Source organism: Arvicanthis niloticus, chromosome 1, assembly GCF_011762505.2.
Source record: "Arvicanthis niloticus isolate mArvNil1 chromosome 1, mArvNil1.pat.X, whole genome shotgun sequence".
Taxonomy (NCBI): Eukaryota; Metazoa; Chordata; class Mammalia; order Rodentia; family Muridae; genus Arvicanthis; species Arvicanthis niloticus.
In genome coordinates this window covers 139,706,021-139,727,573 of record NC_047658.1, presented here as the reverse complement: position 1 = coordinate 139,727,573, position 21,553 = coordinate 139,706,021, and the positions used below count along the sequence as shown (strand labels likewise).

General features: G+C 42.4%; 1 pseudogene; it reads left to right on the top strand.

Moving 5' to 3' along the window:
• The first annotated feature begins 10,494 nt into the window (after window positions 1-10,494).
• LOC117694637 (anamorsin-like) lies at window positions 10,495-12,591 on the top strand (annotated as a pseudogene).
• Window positions 12,592-21,553: the final 8,962 nt, after the last annotated feature.

Here is a 21,553-nt window from a genome sequence, read left to right as displayed (position 1 = left end):
ACATCATGACCAAGAAGCAAGTTGGGGAAGTAAGGGTTTATTCAGCTTACACTTCCACATTGCTGTTCATCACCAAAAGAAGTCAGGACAGGAACTCACATAGGGAAGGAACTTGGAGGCAGGAGCTGAGGCAGAGGCCATGGAGGGATGCTGCTTACTGGCTTGCTTTCCCTACCCGGCTCAGCTTGCTTTCTTATAGAACCCAGGACCACCAGACCAGGGATGGCACCACCTACAATGAGCTGGGCCTTCCCTCCTTTGATCACTAATTGAGAAAAATGCCTTACAGCTGGATCTCATGGAGGCATTTCCTCAACTGAGGCTTCTTTCTCTGTAATAACTCCAACTTGTGTGAAGTTGACACACAAAACCAGCCAGTACACATGCCATGCTGGTTTTATAACTATGGCTCTGTAATATATCTTAAGGTCTGGACTTTCAGCATTGTTCTTTCTGCTGAACAATCCTGAGACTGTTTTAGCTATTTGAGTTCTTCTGTGGTTTCATATGAATTTTAGGATAAATTGTCCTGTTTCTGCGAAGAATGGGGTGTGGATTTTGATTGTGATTGTATTGAAATGTAATTAGCTTTTGATAAAATGGTCATTTTCACAATGTTAAATCTACTGACCCATGAGCATGGAATGTATTTTATTTTTCTAGTGTCTTTCTCTAGTTCTTTCTTCTGGGCTTAAAGTTTCATTGTTGAAATCCTTCACTTCCTTACTTAGTTCTTTTTTCCTACATATTTTATCTTCTGAGGATATTGTGAATGGGAGCATGGACACCTAACTTGACAAAAGAATCAAAAACATGCACTGAGGGGTGGGGTAGGGGACAGCATTCTTAATAAAGAATGCTGGCAAAACTGAATGTCTTCTGCCTGCAGAAGAATGAGACTAGGTCCACACTTCTCAGCCTACATAAAAATCATCTTCAACATGGTTAAAGACCTTAATTTAAAACTGGAGTCACTGAAATGGCTAAAGGAAGACATAGGGAAAGAGTTCAGGACACAGGTGTAGACAACCCATCCTGAATACAATCCTATGTGCACAAACCAGCTCCAGGAACCAACAGATGAGATTGCACAACAAAGGAAAACTATCAACAGAGTGAACAGCCTACAAGATGGGAGAAAATCCTTACAGCTGTACTTCCCGAAAGGGGTTAATATCTAGAATATGTAAACATTGCAGAAAACCCCACTAAGTACCCCAAAGTCAAACAACTCAACAAATGGGCATATGGAATGAATACATAGTTCTTAAAAGAGGAAGTAATAATAAACATACGTAGAATGGCTGTGGAGTTTGGGTGAGGATTGTGTACACCAGGTGTTTTAAAGCTACCTTGTCAAGAAGAATCTACAGTCATGAGGTGTCTAATCTTACTGTGTACCTCACTGGCAAGGTGATGAACACTTCTAGGGACCTGCAAGTGCTCATTCTCATTGTAGTTCTTACTATGTAACCTTTGCTTACTATTCTGAGGAGTGGGCATATTCTGTTCTTGATTCTAACTTTATTACATCTTTCTAGCAACTAAGACCATCTCTAAACACTATCTTCCCAAAATTGTTTTAATCAAGTCATAAATTTTATAGAATCTCTGCAGAAACCTGCTCCAAAGGGTGGGTCAATACCTAGTGATTGTTATATATTTAATAATATCAGGAAAATATATTCATAGCAGGAATATTTTCTCAGATATAATCTCCTTGGCTTTGCCTAAAGAGAATCTTTCACAGATTTTAGTCCATGGCAGAACCATCTCAGGAAGATCACCTGCTGGTTTTTAGCTTCCCCTAGATGGCTCTTGGTATCAGGTTTTTTGTTTGTTTGTCTTTTTTTGTTTGTTTGGTTTGGTTTGGTTTGAGAAACAAGATCTCGCTATGTGGCCCTGGTTGGGTTCCAACTTGCTACATTGACCAGATTAGTCTTGAACTCACAAAGTTCCACCTACCTCTACCTCCAAAATGCTGGGATTAATGCTATGTGTGCCAGCATACCTGACTCCTTAAAACAATTAAGTTGTAACCAGTTCCTCAGCACTGTAAACTCTTTAACTCACAAGTGGCCATTTCTTGTTGGAAAGTGAGTTACACAAGACACTGTAGCCAGTGCTAGAACTGCAGTTACTCTCTGCATTCCTGAGGTACAGGGTTGAAACAGGATGTAGACCGAAAATAATTCTACACCAAATTATTTAAGGGAAATCAAATGAGGTAAAGAAGTCAATAGAGGAAGAAAGAGAAGTGCATGGGAGAGAGATGGATGCAAGGGGGAGGAGAACAGGAGAGAGAAGAAAATATTTGATATGAAGAACAAAATCTTTATGAAAAGAAACAACATAACCTGGCAGGCTGGTCCAAATCTGTAATTCCTGCACTCAGGAGACAGAGGCAGAAGATCGGGGCCTGGAGGCCATGGGACCGAGGTAGCAAGTACAAAGCAAGAGTTGGGGAGAAGTCTGTTCAAACCCCAGAAATTTTATCCTGAGATTGGCAGAGGTAGTATTACTCCTCTCCTTGCCCTGGGTCTTCATGACCCGGCACGTGTAGCCCTGTGCCCTCATCTTTGCCCTACCAGTGGAGGTCATGCAGCCCTGTAGCCAAGTCAGTCAAATTTCTTCTCCCCTTATAAGGTCACATCCAGCATCACCTGGACTTCCTCCTTATGCTAATGAGACATTCAAAGTACCCTAGTTCCAGCCAAGGATCTGGATAGCCCCTATGCACTCCCCAGAAAGTTTAAATAGCCTTTGTTCTTCACCTCCCCAATAAACAGAGTTGTCTCACTGAAGATGCTTCCTGGAAGTCAGTCTATTCTTGAGAGTCTGTTCTTACTGTATTCATTGCTGCCCGAGGTCTTTATGAAAAGAAACAGCTCCAGGCTGTCCTGTCTGGCTCCCCCGACTCAGGATCCACTGTTTGTGATTGTGGGCCAAACATACCTACTGGTGGGGAAGCAGATCCTGAGGTCTTCAAGGCCAGCTTGGCTCTGTTCCCTAAATATGTTGTTCTGTAGTTTCCTTATTGATCAGCTTAATGCCTCTACTTTTCCTGCAGATTTAAGGTTTACTAGAAATAGGTAGCACGTGAGATTTTAAAAATAATCTCTTCAGCACATATTTATTATTTACTGTGTCCTTCTTTCAAGAAGATAATTTATCAGGCAGGAAATTCACAACAAAGGAGGTGGAAAATATTCGTGCAACTCAGGAGAGGAACCATTACCCCAATTGTAAGGTTTCTTTACAAGCATTTAAACATAGCTAAGAGTCACATCTGTAAGACCAAAGATGCTGCTTCCTTGGCTTAATCCAGTTAACATTTACCATTATTTTAGTTAGGTTCTCTGTAGCCAGGTACTTTGCTGCTTAGAAAAAAAAATAATTGTTCGTAAACAAAACTGATCATGATATGCCTTTACTTAAGTCTACTTTTTCTAGTTATGGAGCATTTCACATGAGTAAATTAATCTTTCATACATAATAACCTGTCTCTGCTTCCCAAATCTTTAAGACGGTAAAGGAATCTCTTCATAGCATCGATAGGAAAGACATTTTGTTACTATGTGCTTATTAGCTGAATAAGGAAACTGCCCCGTTAATCACACAAGGAAGATACAGGGGAAGCAGCTGTAATTATTAAAGTGATTCACCCCCCTTAAAGAGAAAGCTTGTACTCTGCACTGGGACAATGGGAAAAGTTCCCTGCAGACTCCAACCTGCAGACTCCAAGGCTACAGAAGTGTTTCCCTGGGTCACCCTGGGAGTCAGACAGGGGCTGACACAAGTGTAGTCAAAGGGGACCATTTTGAGCTGAGAGCAGAACTTGGCAGCATCATCCATGTGGTTCTGGTTTTATAGGCATGAAAACACAAGAATGAAGCTTTTTCCAAGGATCTAGAAGCTGGGCCAAGGCTGGGTTGGATTCCTGGAAAGAAGTTCTGAAGTCACTCCGCTTCATGGAAGGTAAAACCTAGGTTGCAGCCGAGCTCCCAGATGCCAGGACGGTAAGATGTCTGCCAAGATAGCTGCATGATTTAAGTGGAGTCAGCCCAAGGGACACGCTAGATGTGCCGCAGGCAGCAGAGTTGGATGGGTGAGGTTACCCACACTGTTTGGATCCTGGGTGACTCCATCACAAACCTCAGATGCCAAACACAGAGCTGCAGAGCTTGGTGTTTGCCCTCTGGGCTTCGGTCTGACTTTGGTCTGATCTCTTGATTTGTCCTCATTCCCCTTTTGGAATTGGGAAGTGTACTCTGTGCCATTGTATGCTGTAACTTTCTTTTTGATGTCCTAGGACTCCCAGTTACCTGAGTCTCTGATGATCTCTGCACTTACACTTTCGAACTCAGGTGGAACTGTTGAAGACCTGGAGTTGAAGTTGGGTTGAGTGTGGTTTTTGTTATGAACTTATGCAAATAAAGGTGGAAGGTTGTGGCTTTAAAGTGGTATCTCTGGGTGAAAAATTGACCAGGGGTGGACTTGTTGATGTTAGCTGATAAAATTTGCAATCAACTGATAGATAAGCTTTTGGGCATATCTGTGAGGGACTTTCTGGATAGGGCTGAGTTTAAAAGACCTGCCTGAAATGTGGGTGACACAATTTTATGAGCTGGAATCTGCACCTAAAGAACAAGGAGAGGGTGCCTGGGCACCACCACTTATCTCTCCCTCTGCTTCCTGACTGCAGATACCCTGTGACCAAACTCCTGTCATCCTGCCTGACTGCAGTGAGACTGGAATCAGCTGTTGCACCAGTGTCTGCCGAGTTAAGCAAATAGAACTGTGAGCCGAAAATAAATCATTTCTTCCTTGAATGAAGTTAATCTCCTTAATTAAGTAGAAAGAGAAGGCACCCAGCACTAAGCTTATTGGATCTCCCTGGAAGTCTCTGGCTTCTGACCTCAACCCATTCTGAGAAGTTAGTTCATTCCTTCCAAATCTGAAATTCCCGAAGACTGAGGGTGGAGGCTGGTGGCGCGGGGGGGTCGGGGGTGGGGGCGGGCCGTGGGGAGGTGCTACAATGTTAAAAATCCTGCAAGGCCGATTAGCCAAAGGTCAGTGGTTGTGGAGAGCTGGAATGTTGCAGATCCAGATCTAAGCTATCTTGTCTCCAGCCTTTTTAAATAGCCATCCATTGTCCACCTCTAGGTTTACCTAAATCAAATCCTTGTAACTATTAGGCAAATTCTTTTGTAGTAGACAGTCCAGACTCCTACTTAGACCTTCTACCACTCCAAAGGCCAATAATGACATCATCATATCTGTGGCCATAAAACAATGCCTTGAGTATAGCTTTCTTTGCCCTGTTACTGTAAAAGATGTCATGCAACACTGGAACATGGTGTATGGGGAGGGCAGAACCAGTGTTTCCAGGCTGAGCTCACTCCTGCTGGGATCCAAAATAAACTTTTATTCTACTGGACGTGAGAACCGTTTTGCATTCGCACTGTGATCAGTATGCTGCTAGGCTTAGATGCACTTAAGCTTGATGCTCAAGGTCTATTGCTAGGGGACATTCCGTTCGTTTCCCCCCAAGCACTGTATGTAAATGAGCAATTAGAATATGCTAAAAAGTTCCAAACTATTTATCAGAGGAGATACATATTAAAAGAGACACTGCAGGGAAATCTATTTTGAATTACTCTCTGGAGCAGGGATATTGTGGTTCGAATGTAAGTCTCACAGAGTCACTTGTCTGAATACTTGGTTCCCAGCTGATGTTTGAGAAAGCTGCAGACCCTGTGTGAGGTGAAGCCCCTCTCAAGGAAGTGGTTCATAGGGTTAGGCTTGAGATTTTATAGCCAAGCCTCTATATGTTCTGCAGCCTGAATGTGGAAATACCAGCCAGCTTCCCGATCCTACCGCCATGCCTTCTCTGCTTGTTGCCCTGTCTTCTTCACCACGATGAACTGTATCCCTCTGGAACTGTTAGCCAAAATACCTGAAATTTCTACCTTTCATTGCTTGTCTTAGTTAAGGTTTCTTTGCTATGGTGAAACACATGGCTAAAAGTCAGTTGGGGAGGAAAGGGTTATTTCCACTTGCAACTTGCAGGCTATACACTATCTCTGAGGGAATTCAGAGCAGGAATTTGGAGGCAGGAACTGAAACAGAGGCCAGAGAGGAATACTGCTTACTGGCTTGCCCTCCATGGCTTGCTCAGTCTGCCTTCTTAGCCCTGTCTAGGACCACCTGCTCAGAGGTCAGCACTGTCCTCAATGTGCTGGGCCCGCCCACATGAATCATTAATCAAGCAAATGTTCTACAGACTTGCCCACAGGCATATCCTATGAAAGCATTTTCTCAAATGAGCATGCCCTCCTCACATGACCCTAGCTTGTGTCAAGTTGACACAAAGCTAACCAGCACAGTTGATCTTATCCAGATATTTTATCATAACAACAGGAAAATAACTGTGCCATCTGGAATAATAGAGTACATGCTGTGTAAGTGAAAGGCTTCTGTTCAAACCTCCGAGCCCATGTGAGAGACAGACATGGTGAGTGAACCTGTAATTCCAGGGCTGGGGAAGTGGAGACAGGCAGATTCCTGGGGCTCACTGACTAGCCAACCATCTCCTGGTAGGGTGAACCCTATGCTAGTGAGAGACTCTGTCTCAAAAACCAAGCTGAGTGTTGTCTGTGGAGACCCTAGGATTTTCCTCTGGCCTTCACATGTGCATATGCACCTTCCCCAGTGAAAACTAAACAGAAATATATATAAAATAACTGTTAATTAATTTTCAGAAACAAATGGAATCCTTGATCCAAGCTTTTCCTTTTCCTTTCCAAGGCTTAACCATCCAGTGGCAGAGAGTCTGAGTCAAGCAAATGGCTGAAGAGGAAATGGGAAGGAAAGAAGAGTGTAGGAGAGGCAGTTCCTCCATGGTTCCTGAAACACAGGCAAGGTGCTGTTTATAACATATTAACATTTCACATTCTTGATCAATGTGTCCCTTGGGCAACTTCAAGTCCAGCAATCTGTTCACCGCAGCTGTAACTGAGAAAGCCGGATGAGTTATGCCAACTGGTACCCAATCTTCCTTAGTGGGCAAATATACTGCTCCCGCCAACAAGGCTAGCTCTTCAGTCAGCATGCAGTACCACCTTCTGGTGCTTTCAAAGTCACCTCCAAAGAAGCCCCTGTCTTCGGAGGAGCTTGAGAAAGCCTGAGTTCCCTTCCAACAAAGGGTAAAAAAGGGGTAAAAATTATGTGGGAACTGACAATGTGGGTCAGTCGCAGAAACACTGTGCAGAGAGAAAGCAAAGAGACACCCAAGATCTCAGGCCAAATGCTGAAATGGAAGACTGTAGAAGAAACAGACCTGTGCAATAGCTAGGGAATTGGTATTTGCCTGAGATAGCGGGCTCCAGGGAACCGACTACAGAAGAGCAAGAAAGGCCTTTGTGTTGCCATGGAAACACCACATCTCATGAAATTATGCATTGAAGTGGGCAAATTTTATGTGTCTAAATTATGGTTCAGTAAAACCTAAAGCAAATAAGTTTTACTGTTTTACTAAATTGTCTTGAAAAAATGTTGCCTTTAAAAACTCGCATTTAACTGACCCAGATTGTCTGTTTTAATAAAGAAGACTGTCTTTATAAAAGAAAATTTATAGTTAGAGAGTTTCAATAGTATGTCTGAGAACAATTTAGAATAAAAAGAGATCAAGTGAAAAACAAGAGCAAATCCTAACAGCACACAAATAACTGTTAACTTTCTGCCGCCCCTAGTGGTATCAACTCAAAATTTCAGAACATTCATTCATTCACCAAGTGGCCATGAACCATACAGGCCTGCTCTCTGTAGACCAAAGGTCATATGTTAGCAGATCCATGTTCAATGTAAGGACTGTTCTGTATGGCATATGCTAGTCAGAGAGGAGATAGTGACCCCAAAGATAGACTAAGTCCTTGCCTTGATCATTCTCACCTTCTAGTCCAGGACTCTATAGCAAACAGCCAAATTAACAAAAGCATTCCTAACTCTGATAAGAAATTAATGAACTAAACAATTACAATTTGCTTGATGTACAGAAGAAACAAGGAGTCCAGAAAAGGGAAGATAGGTACAACATCAGAAGATCATTCCTGTTAAAGGGATTGGCAAGTTGGACATTGTGAGATGGGATGAGAATCCAGACAAGGGCCAGGCTGAGTGAGGGGTGTGGGGTTACATTTTTCAAAACCTACTTTAGTAAGGATTCTTAAATGCTTCCCCCTTAAATGCTTAACCCCCCTTAGAGCCCACAGACCAAAGGTAGGGAAAGAAGATGACTAATAGGACAAGGGGGACGTGGACCTGTTTAGAAGTAGTTCTTTGGGGGCAATTTCAGTCTTCATTGTCTGTAGTCCAGTCCACTAGCAAAACACCAAACATGAGTCTGCAGTAGCAGTTAGATCCAGAAGAAACTGTGAGGCTCCCCTGATCAGCAAGAGTCAGCCAAAGCAGCAAGAAGCAGCAGAATGCCACCAGAAGTCCTTTGGAGCACTTCTCTCTACAGAGTTAGTAAGTTATGACAAGTAAAGATCAGAGAAGAAAGCAAGGTGAACCAATGCCAAAGTGTCCGTCATTCACTGTCTGTTGGGTTATACTTGTATTCTTTCCAAATATCACATATCCTCTCAAATGTCTATTCCAGCAAAACATCACATTCCCTTTCACCCAGCAGGTTCCAGAAAAACACCACATATCTGTTCTCAGCAAAACATCATCTTAGCTTCCAGAAAAACATCACATAACATAACTGAGTCTCCAATGAAACCAGAAATTCCCATTTCAGAGGGGATTTGTGACAAGCTGGGTTCAGAGAAGTGACAAATGTGATCTGTGTAGGGAATCAAGGATTCTGATGAGGAATTTATTCTAAATCAGGAGAAGGTCACTGAAGAAGGCACTGCTCCAGTTTATGCTCTAAAATGGGGCTTTCTGGAGCCAGTGAAGTGGCTCTAAGTTAGGTGAAGGCTCTCACTGCCAAGCCTGACTACCTGACTTTGATCCCCAGAACACATGATGGAAAGAGAGAACTGACTCCCACAGATTGTCTTCTGATCTCCACAAGTGTGCTGTGGTACTTGCATGCTCATTCATGCACACACACACACACACACACACACACACACACAAATATATGTAAAAATAATTAAAAAACATTCAATGAAAGCGTCTACATTTTATTTTCTCAAACATCTATGAAGTTGCTCAGATCTTAAACCTAGGAAGGCTTTGTGTTTCATAATGTATTTTCTGTCTACATAGATATATAGCAAAATAAACACAGTAAATAAAATATTTGTAGTTTTATTTAATTGAATCAGCTGAAAGTATTGTTGATCCAACAATAATTCAATATCCATTTTGTGATGTCTTGGTTTTACTGATTCTTTTGTCAAGTCTTCGGCTCTGTTGTCCTTTCCTCCTTCCTGTCTGTCTCTTTCAATTTCTTATCTCTAATGTTCCGAAACAAATATTGTAAAACATGGAGAGACATGATGAACATTTTTATTGGAAAGAAATGAACCTTCTAAATAGGTTTCAGCCCATGCCTGCAGCATCCACAGCGTGGAAGGAAGTTAGTATCTGAACATGATGTGCTTAGGTGTGCAGAACAGATGATGCATTTCCTAAGTTTTCCCACATATTTATTATACATGATAGCCCTATCTATACAGTGCAGTGGTGTTTTGGGAATAGGCTGAACCATTTCCTGCAGTAAGCTGATGCATAGAAATGGGCTTTTGAGTCAGCTCCAATTCATCTCACAAGAGAAGGTTACAAATGCTGTTTGTTTATTTTCATTCAAGACCATCAAGTTCGACTTACCCTCAAAAAGGGTATCTCCTTGGCCCATATGATTTCCCTACCCAGAATGCTCTGAGTTTGTGTGCACCTATCTTATCAGGCATAGATCAGTTTCACATTGTCTACGTGTCCCTTGATCAGTCTCATTTGATCCGGAAGCTCTTTCTTCAAACATCTAAGCAGGACCTACCGGTACCACCATTTGCCCTGCCATCATCAGCAGCTGTTGAGCAGAATCACCATATGAGTAGCATCTCTCCCAGCTCCACATTCACTGAGCGCAGAGAAGGTGCTTAGCAGACTCTACCAATCCTCTCGGGGCCAGGCCATGGCCCTTCATGGGTTACATTTCCAGAATTGCCAAGCTGATTTTTAGAATAGCCAGACTGCTTTAAGAGCCTTGCTTTGCTCTTGCAAAATGGGACCTAGAAAACGGGACAGAGAAAAAAAAAAAGAAGAAAAATAAATCCTAAGTTAAAAAGACAGGTATGGATCAAGCTGGAATGAGATGGGCAAAAACTTGACTGTAGGGTCTGGGGTCTAGTTCTTCTTGTGGCGCAGATGGTTTCTCTTCTGACCCTTCCTTCCCACTGACCACTCTTCAGCCAGCCTGCACATCTCTTCTAGAAGCACAGCTTAAGAATTCGTCCCTAGTGGTCAGCCTGGTGACCAATGGGGATTCAAGGTACCTGGGTTCCCTTTGACCGCTGTCTTACTCAGTGCACACTTGTACCTTACTCGGGGTGGTTTTTCTGGACTCTGATGGCTTGTCCTGCTTTCCATCCTCCGGAGGTAGCTCCAGATCACCAGTTTCACGAGCCATGATGACTGTGGACAGACGCCAAATGCCTTGTCACTGTTCCCAGCCTTTTTAAAAACAGATGACAGGTCTGATTTAAGCTGCAGGAAAGTCCAATGGTTGGGTGGGGCCTGTCTTGCCCAAAGCATGTTAAGGACCTGTAGGGGGCAGTATTGCCCTACACCACTTGTTTCTCTACCTGTATTTCAAGGCTTGACTCTAATCTTGCCAAGCTGGAATGCATTTGTAGTTTCCAAATAATTTACACAATATTAAGTTATTTAAAAGGTGAAGAAATTGGAAGGGCTATGAAAACACACATGAAAGTGGTTACTATAAAATGTAAAAATGGCCTCTATTCAGTCTGATCTCTAGGCGATTCCTTTTTTTTTTTCCATTTATTGAAAATAAATTTTTTTTTCTCACACATATCCTGATTGTAGTTTCCAATCCCTCTCTATACTCCTCCCAGCTCCACTCCCCCAAATACTTTTCTGGCTCTCATTAGAGATGAAAACGCTTCCAAGAGAAATGACCAAACATGACCAATGTAATAAGATAGAACGAAACCATCATATTGAAATTGGACATGGCAACCCAGCAGGAGGAAAAGAGTCCAAAGAGCAGGCACAAGAGTCAGAAGACCCACTTATTCAAACACTCAAGAATCCCCGAAAAATATTAAGCCCGGGAGAAGCCTGCATCTGCGGAGCGGGTATTTAGGCTAGGAGGAAGGAGCTTTCGGTCCCTCAGCCCTGCAGCAATAATAGAGTTCACTGGCCAGCTTGTGGCAGTTTTCTGGGACAAGATATCTCCCGAGGAGGTCCTAAAAACTGGATAGACTACAACGGTTAACTGGCCAGTGAGGGTCAAAGTATGGAAAACATCAACCAGCTCTTGCAGTCTGCCCATAAAGAACCCAGCTTTGGCCGGGCAGCAGTGACACACGCCTTTGAACCCAGAGCTTGGAGACAGAGGCAGGCAGATCTCTGTGTGTTTCAGGCAAACCTGGTTTACAGAGTGAGTTCTAGGACAGCCAGGGCTACACAAAAAAACCCCACTGTCTTGGGGGTAGGGTATGTGTGCGTGTGTGTGTGTGTGTGTGTGTGTGTGTGTTGGGGGGGGGGGGGGGACCAAAGCAAACAAACAAAAAGACTCCAGCTTTGTAGTTTATTGTGTCAGGTGTAGTCCCAGAAAGCACTTCTCTGCATAGTGCTGGGGTTCTGGTTGTGAGGGCCCGAAACCTTCCGCCAGGAGGATGTCTTCTGAAGGAGCCAGTGGAGGCAGCTGTAGTTAACAGTGAGAAAGTCAACGAGTTGCAGCGGAGTCCTTCAGCCCTGAGGAGGTGCAGTTTGTCCAGGGATACCTGGGCCACCACAGTGACAGCCTGCTCTCAGTTCATGTCACCGGCAAGAAGCCAAACTTTGAAGTGGGCTCTTCTAGCTAGCTTAAGCTTTTCATCAATGTGAAGGCTTCTTCAGCGAATCCTGTGGTGGATCCTGCTGCTGCCAACCTCTGAACCCCCTCAGCCAATGACATGGACGATGACAGCATGAATGAAGCCTCTCAGCCAATGACATGGACGATGACAGCATGAATGAACCCTCTCAGCCAATGACATGGAAGATGACAGCATGGATCCCATTGACTTAGATGAGCTGCTGGATTCAGAAGATCGAAGAAGCCTCCTTCAGGTGGAGAAAGGGAAAAGAAAAAAAGAAAAAAAAAAAAAAAAAGGAAAGCCTGTAAGAACTGCACCTGTGGTCTTGCAGAAGAACTGGAAAGAGAGAAGTCAAAAGCGCAGGGCATGGGGCTGTCAGCCTGCGGAAATTGCTACCTCGGTAGCGCTTTCGACTTAGCCAACTGCCCCTACCTTGGGATGCCAGCCTTCAAGCCTGGACAACAGGTGCTCCTGAGCAAAAGCAATCTCCAAGACGCCTAGGAAGAATCTCAAGCCCACACACCTCCTCCTCCATCCAACTCCTATCCCTTAGCGCCTGCCATTGCCTCCTCCCACCTCTGGATTTTCAACGCTGAAAACACTCTCAGAGAGAGGCTTGTAGCAGAGAAAGCTGCTGTGGGCAGTGGGGTATGTGCTACTATGTCATGAAAGACCGAGGTATAAGAGAACCCGACTCTTAGAAGTGTTAGGAGAAGGGGATGTGCCCTAAGGAACTCTGCTCCTGATGCTGACCCTCTCCATCCTTGAATCTAGATATCATTGAACGCTTATGCTGTGTAAGCTCCAGGCTCCAAAAAAAAAATCAGTGATGCTGCCATCATCTGATCTTCCTCAGAAAGTAAATCTTGGAGCCACGTGTCAGGTGTCAGAGGGCCTCAAGGGCACCAAAGAACTCAGTCCTTCAGTTGATGTGATCCATCTTGTGTCCCTCTGCCCTTCTCACCCCCTCCCATTTTGCTGTAGCATTGCATGGGTATTCCCCTCAGCAATGGGGCTCTGCTGTCAGTTTGTGGAGAACAAGCCTTTCTTTGTCTTAGCATCCTGGGTTGTTTCAGGATTTCCATGGGACCTCCTTGGGCAACAGCTCAATTAAATGCAACCTAGTCTGGCTCCAGGAAGCCTTGTATGCTTGAGGCTTTGTCCCCCTATTATTAGGAGACCTCATTAGGATCACCTTCATATATTTTAGAAAGTTTCTACTGTTCTACGTTTCCACGTAACCCCTCAGATGTCTCTTAATCCCACCTGTCTTTGCCCTGTTCTCTCCCTCTACTCTTTCTCTCCCCCCCTCCCCACCTGATCTTCCTGCTTCCATCTCACCCACCTCCAGCCCACCTATAAAATCTATTCTATATAGTAGGGAGATTCCAGGGAGATCCATGTGTATCCCCAGCCCCCTTGGTCCTTCCTTACCTAACCTCTCTGGGTCTGCAGACTGTAGCTTGGTTTCATTTACTTAACAGCTATTATTCACCTATAAGTGGATATTTCTCTTTCTGGGTCTTGGTTACCTTGCTCAGGAGGATTTTTTTTTTCCGAGTTCCACCATTTTCCTGAAAATTTCATGATATCATTTTTTTTTAGCAGCTGAGAAATACTCCGTTGTGTAAGTGTATCAAGTTTTCATTATCCATTTTTCTGTTGAGGACATCTGGGTTGTTTCCAGTTTCTGACAATTACAAATAAAGCTGCTATGAACACAGTTGTGCAAGTGTCCTTGTGGTAGGATGGAGCATCCTTTGGGTCTATGTCCAGGAGTGGTGCAGCTGGGCCTTGAGTTAGATTGATTTCTGTTTTCCTGAAAAGCAACCTTATCAATTTCCAAAGTGACTCCGTAAGTTTGCACTTCCACCAACAATTTGGGAGTATTCCCCTGCCTCCATGCCCTTGCCAGCATGATCTGTCCTTTGTGTTATGGATTTTCCTTTTAAGCAAATGCAAGATGGAAACTCAAGGAGACCCTGGTTTGTTTCCAGTATGTGTGCATCAATTTTGCACCCATTCATGTTTGCTGAAAGTACTTATCAGCTCTTGGAGTTCCCTAGTGGAATTTTGGGTCAATTATATGTACTATCATGTCATCTGCAAATAACAGTACTTTGACTTCTTCCTTTCAAATTTGAATCCCTTTATCTCTTTCAGTTGTCATAATGCCCTAAGTAAGACTTCAAGTATTGTATTGAATAAGCATGGAGAGGGTGGAAACCTTATCTTGTTCCTGATTTTAGTGAAATTACTTTGAATTTCTCTCCATTTAATTTGATGTTGGCTATAGGCTTGCTGTAAATTGGCATTGATTATGGCTAGGGATGTCCATTGCATCCCTAATCTCTCCAGGACTTTTATCACGAATGGGTATTGGATTTTGGCAAAAGCCCTTTATGCATCTAATGAGACAATTATGTGTTTGTTTCTATTCTGTTTGTTTATATGGTGGATTATATTTATTGATTTTCATATATTGAACTATTTCTGCATTTCTGCAATGAAGATTACTTGATCATAGTGGATGATCTTTTAGATGTACATTTGGATTTGTTTTGCAAGTATTTTATGTATACGTATGTATTTTATACAAGTACTTATGTATACTATCATATCATCTTCAAATTATAGTACTTTGAGTATTTTTGCATGTATGTTCATAAGGAAAATTGGTCTGTAGTTCTTTCTTTGTTGAGTCTTTATGTAGTTTGGGTATCAGAGCAGCTATGGCCTTATAAAATAAATTGGGCAATGTTCCTTCTGTTATTTGATCACACTGTGAACCCTAGGTTGTGTTGTTTACTGAAAAAAAAAACTGTTTTTACACTTTTATCCCTCTGACTGGAATACAGACTTAACCTTAGTACATACCTTTAATCCCAAACAATGAAGGTAAAGTTAGTTTGTAGAAGGAAGCACCCATGTTTGAAAGTGATGTCTAATTGAGTGCCAGACAAAGTGATGAGTCAGAGAAAGATTTGACAGAATAGGATATAATCAACTCTCATGAGAACAGAGAAGAAAGAAAGGCTACTAAGAAAGATCAGACCGAAAAAAGAGGGGGCAGTTTTTACTGGGACAGTTTTACAACAGCAGGTTGCAGAGAGAGAACAAACTCCACACAGGTAAAGACAGAACAAGCCAGAGAATGAGAAAGAACCAGAAAATTAGGACATATTGTTAAAGTTAGTACAAAGTCAAGCAGAGCAATTCAGGAGAAACTGAGAGAAGCCAGATTGAATCAGTTAGCATGGAGAGAAGTTTTAAGCAAGAACAGCTGAATTGATCAACCAGCTAGGATCAGAAAGGGTGAGCTTATTCAGTCAGCAGTAAGTCTCAGAGGCTGAAAACTTTCTAGGCTTAGATAAGATTGTACAGAGGATAGAAGCTCCCAGGGCTAGCAGATGGATGGAAGTAAGCCTCCAAGATGCCAATTACATCAGAAGAATAAAAGATACTTCACATCTTTCTGTTTTTATTTTGTAGAATAATTTGTGGAGTATTGGCATTAACTCTTTTTTTAAAGTCTCATGGAATTCTGGGCTAAAATTGTCTGGCCATGGGCTTTTATTTGTTGGGAGGCTTTTAAGAACTGCTTCTATTTCACTAGGGATTATAGATCTATTTAATTTGTTTATCTGACCTTGATTTAACTTTGGCAAGTGGTACCTGTTGAGAACACTATTTCTTTTAGATTTTTCCAATTTTGTGGAGTCAGGTTTTTAAAGTGTGTCTTTATGATTCTCTGAATTTCCTTCATGCTGCTGTTGTGTCCTTTTTACTTCTGATTTTGTTAATTTGGATATTCTTTTTTCGTCTTAGTTTGGATAAGGGATTGTCTAATTTTTGTTGATTTTCTCAGACAACCAACTTTTTGGTTCATTAATTCTCTGTATTGTTTTCTTTGTTTCTACTTTACTGATTTCAGCCCCAAGTTGATTCTTTCTTGCTGTCTACTTCTCTCTTGGACATTATTTCTCTTTGTTCTAGAGCTTTTCAATGTACTTTTAGGTTGCTAGTGTGAGATCTCTCTCTCTCTCTCTCTCTCTCTCTCTCTCTCTCTCTCTCTCTCTCTCTCTCTCTCCTTAATGCTATGAACTTGCCTGTTAGTACTGCTTTCACTATATCCAAGTTTAGATATGCTGTGTACTCATTTTCATTGAATTCTAGAAAGTCTTTGATTTCTTTCTTTCTGGCTGTCTTGACCAAATTTTTTCACTCAGTAGAGAGTTACTCAGTTTCCATGAGTTTGTAGGTTTTCTGTTGCTTCAGTTGTTGAAATCCAGCTTTGATCAACAGTGGTCTGATGGGATCCAGGAAGTTCTTTTCTTGTCCTCTTCTTCTTCTTCTTCTTCTTCTTCTTCTTCTTCTTCTTCTTCTTCTTCTTCTTCTTCTTCTTCTTCTTCTTCTTCTTCTTCTTTTAATCTGTTGAGACTTGCTTTGTGTGCAAGTATGTGGTCAATTTTGGAAAATATTCCATGAGATAAGAGAATGTATATTCTTTTGTGTTTCAGTGAAATGTTCGTTAAAAATTGTGGATTGCTGTCTATATGCAGGTGAGGGCAGGCACGTGTGGCAATGGAAAAGGAAGGCAGGGGGAGAGTTTTAGAGAGAAGTACAGAGAGGGAGAGAAGAAGGGAAGTCAAGGAAAAGATAAGATGGAACCTATAGGAGAGGAAGAGGAGCCAGAACCACACAGCCCTGGGAGCCCTAAGTATTGGGGATTTCTTAGATAGATGTTTAAATAAAGTAGGGTGCATCTGCCTCATCTATGGGTGTAGCTTGTGTTTATATCAATTGAGTTTTGAGTTTTATTGTGCGGATGTTTTGTGGGTTGAGAATTTACTAATATAAATCTGACTGATAAATCACAACCTCTTGAGTTTTGATTTTACTGGGGCTGGGAATGTGAGCCGAATTCACAGCAAGAGAACCGTGAGATAGGCAGTCGCTACATGGGGCTAGCCATGGCGGTGGCGAGACTGTCAGGGTCAGAGAGTAGCCCCGCAGGAGCATGGGATGGTGCTTTTTAAATATTTCCCACTACAAAATATCTATTAGATCTATTTATAACATCTGGTAGGTCCAGTATTTCTCTGTTTAGTTTTGATGATGGATGTTTATTTAGTTTTTTAGTTTTTTTTTTTCTGTTTAGTTTTTCTGTCTATTGGTGAGAGTTGGATATTGGGTGAGGAATAATATGTGACTTAAGTAGTTTCTTTTAGAAACTTGGGTAACATTGTGTTTGGGGTATAGATGTTAAGAATTTAAATGCTATCTTGGTGGAATTTTCCTTTGATGACTATGTAGTGTCCTCTCTATCTCTTTTGATTAGTTTAGGTTTGAAGTCTATTTTGTTAGATATTAAAATGGCTATATCAGCTTGCTTCTTAAGTCCATTTGTTTGGAATATCTTTTCCCAATTCTTTACCTTCAGATAATGGTGAGGTATGTTTCTTGGATGTGACAGAAGGATGAACCCTGTATTTATATCCATTCTAGTAGTGTGTGTCGTGTGTGTGTGTGTGTGTGTGTGTTTTTCCGGTCTTATGATTTTTCTGGTCAGAGATTATGTATTTCCTGTGTTTTCATGGGCATAATTAACCTCTTTAGGTTGGAGTTTTCCTTCTAGCACCTTCTGTAGGGCTGAATTGGTAGACAAAAATTCTTTATATTTGGCTTTAGCATGGAATATCTTATCTTCTTCATCTTTGGTAATTGAAAATTTTGCTGGGTGTAGTGGCTTAGGCTGGTATCTGTGGTCTCTTAGAGCACATCTGTGTAGTCCCTTCTAGCTTTTAGAGTCTCCATTGAGTAGTCAGGTACAATTCTGATCTGTCTGCCTTATTGTTACTTGGTCTTTTCCCCCTTGAGGCTTTTTAATATCCTTTGTTCTGTATGTTTAGTGGTTTGATTGTTGTGTAGTGATGGGACTTTCTTTTCTGGCCCAGTCTATTTGGTGTTCCTTATGCTTCTCATACCTTTATGAGCATCTCTTTGTTTGGGTCAGGAAGATTTTTTTTCTTCTATGATTTTGTTGAAGATATTTTCTGGCCCTTTGGACTGGGAATCTTCCTCCTCTTTTATTTCTATTCTCCTTATGTTCATTTTTCATAGTGTTCCAGATTTCCTGAATGTTCTGTGTTAGTGAAGCTTGCCTCTGGAGTTCCTGTTCAAATTCCTAATTTTCTCATTCCCAGGACTCCATCACTTCGTGTTTTCTTTATTGATTCTATTTTCACTTTCAGAGCTTGGACAATTTCTTTCTCCTTCTCCTCCTCCTCCTCTTCCTCCTTCTCTGTCTTCTTAAACTTGTTAATAATTTTTTTTGTAAATTTCACATCATGCTCCCTAATTTCACTCATCTCCCCATCCCTCCATATCCACCATCCACCCTTGCAACACCCCCTAAAAGAAAAAACAAAATATAACAATAACAACAAATAACAACAACAACAAACAAACACCATCTTGTGATGGAAGCTGCAGTGTGTCATAGTGTGTCCTTTTATTTTCCTAATAGCTTTACTTGCAAATGTTCATTGCAATAAGTCATTTATCTGGTTTGAGGCCTCTGACTTCTGCTATGGTGTCAATACTGGATCCTCAGAGGGACTCCTCTTTGGATACACTGTTGTTTCCCTGTGTCATGGAGGTCCTGCAGCTTTGGATCTGTAGGACTGACCCTTTCATGCTCTTGGATATCAACATGGTCCCAGGTGGCAGACCAAAAATGTCATATAGTCTTTGCTGGTAATGACCATGGGCATTGACACAGACCCTTGCTGCTGCATGGCCACGGAACCAGGCAGGCCCTCGGTGGCAGCATGGGTTGGGACATCACCATGGTCTCAGGTGGCAGTGCAGGCTGCTCACACCAGGCTGTTCCTCACCACTAGACTCTCCAGTGCTTCTTGGTGTTCCCACCTTCTGCTTCTCTTTCTTTCCCATCTCTCCCAAACTTACTTGTTCATCTTAATGGCACCTAGGAACGTGAGTGTCTTCTGACCTGAACCACACAGAGATGTGCATGGGTTGTCTGGGTATCCCTTTCCTGGATTTCTTTAAATGATTTATTTATTTCTTGTTTAAGGACATCTGTCATGTTCATACAGATAGTTTTACAGTCCTTCCCCCCACCCCCCTTCGGCTACATTGAAATATTCAGGGCCTGCTGTAGTAGAATAGTTGGATTTAATGGAGACATATTGGGCTGGCAGTTATTAACTGCATTTTTACACTGACATCTAGGCATCTGGGTTTGGAGTAATTATAGGTCTAGGTGCTGTTTTCTGGATTTGTCTTTGCTGGGTGGGTGTTTTATTTCTTTTCTCTTTCTCTCTCTCTCTCTCTCTCTCTCTCTCTCTCTCTCTCTCTCTTTCTTTATTTTTATTTTTATTTTTCGAGACAGGGTTTCTCTGTCCTGGAACTCTGTAGACCAGGCTGGCCTTGAACTCAGAAATCCACCTGCCTCTGCCTCCCAAGTGCCCAGTGGGTGTTTTATTTCTTAATTATTGTTCTCTCTTTGGATTCAGAATGTCTGATGGCTGCATGTTGCCAGTTTCCCTGTCCTGCTTGGCTGGTGTGTTCACAGGGAACTTGGGTTAGCAGGGGGTGCCTGCTGGTGTTGGGGGGGTCTTTCCCTGTCCTGCTTGGCTGGTGTTTCCAGCAAACAACTGGTGGTGTTAGAAGCTAGAATAATGGTATAAGCTTGGGGACGACACATTGAGGAAGAAGATCTTTGTGATGTGTTGAGGATAGGGTCAGAGAGGAAAGGGAGACAGCAGCAATGGTCCTGTTACAGAGCTGGAGATGAGGCTGGCAGGACTGGGTCTCAGGAGCAGAAAGCTCTGGATCTAGATCATCCCTAAATTAAAAAATAAAGCAAAGTCCACACTTACATGTCTTGTGCTGGGTTGCTAGCTAACTACGGCTGTTGATTTTAATGTTGCATGTTTAAAATAAAGTAAGTGTTGAGCACTGGTTTTTAAAATATTCTAAAAATATTTCAGTAGCAGTGTCTTGAGTTTTTAGCGCAAACAAGAACTAAGTCTTTATTGTACAGAGCTGTCAACAAGAGAGAGGGAGAGAGGGAGAGAGGGGGAAAGAGAGAGAGAGAGAGAGAGATGCTTTTCAGAACATACACATGGGAAATATTCCAATAAGCACAAAGACAATGTTATTGATTTGGATGCTGTTGGCACCGAGTCTTCATACGGGAGCTTCTCATATATTTCACATATGCTTTCTCTCCCTCTCCCTTCCTGTGCCAGATTCCCTGGTGATGAATGGGCATAGAGAGCTATGGCATGAGTGGCCAGGTAAGATATGGGTTGGACATGTAGATAACCGACTCATGGCAGACTCTTAGATAGAAAGTGGGTCCATCAAGAGAAAACTTGCCTCATTCACTAAATATTTCCGAGTACCCTGTACTTGGCAAGCGTGACTCTGAGTGTGTGAAGAAAACATGCAGAGTTAATGCTACTTCCAAGGAAGGTAATTCCAAAGATGGGAGGAAAAAACGCACCAACCCAAACCATCATGGCCACATGAATTAAAGCAAGCCTTTTCATTCCTGCACACAGACTGCCTGTCCCTAAGGTGGGGTTTGAAAGGTTAGCATTGGGTGTGAGGAAGATACGGCTTTTATAGCTTAGGCGTAGGGGTTTCCGGAGGGAGGACTTGGTGGGGAAAATAGGTGTGGTTACAGAACATAAGCATAACAAGTTAGTCCCTCCTGAAACAAAGCCATGGTTGCAAGATGGGCAAAAGAAGGGAGTCATGGGTGGTCATGGAACCTTTAAAACAAAGGTATAGTCACAAGATGGCTATAAACAACTTCTTGAAACAGCTTCCTGAAACTGGCAGTACAGAACCTTGTGTAGTTAAAGTTACAGGTAAGGCATAGTCCAATTCTTGAGAGACAGAGGTTTAATTATAAACAGGAATGAACCTAGTTTGTCTCTATTATAAGATGGCTTTTAAGCCTAAGATAAAAGCAGATTCATTTTTCTGTTAAAATTCTTCTTGCTTTCCTGAAGCATATATGAGAGAAAGAGAGGAAGAGAGAGAGGGGGGAGAAGGAAAAGGAGAGGGAGAGGGAAAGAGAGAGAGAGAGGGAGGAGAGAGAGAGAAAGAGAGAAAGACAGAAGGTGCAATTACGGGAGCCAGACAGAATCACTTAAGCCTTGTTAGTTCAATTTGAGCTTGGTCAACATAGAGAGGTCTCCATCTCAAAACAAACAAGAGCGATGTTCTCTTAAGAGTTTAATAGGACAGGGCTGCCCCAGATCTGAGACTGTGAGGGCTTGCGGTAACAGGGGTTGTTTAAGTTGAGATATGAATGACTGTCTAGGAGCTAGCCTTAAGAGGTGAGGCAGAGGGAGGCTGCCCCTCAATGCAAATGCCAGAATAAACCAAATAGGTTGGGGAGACAAAGAGCCTGGTGGCTGGAGTGTAGTAGCCAGAGTGTCTGCTGGTAG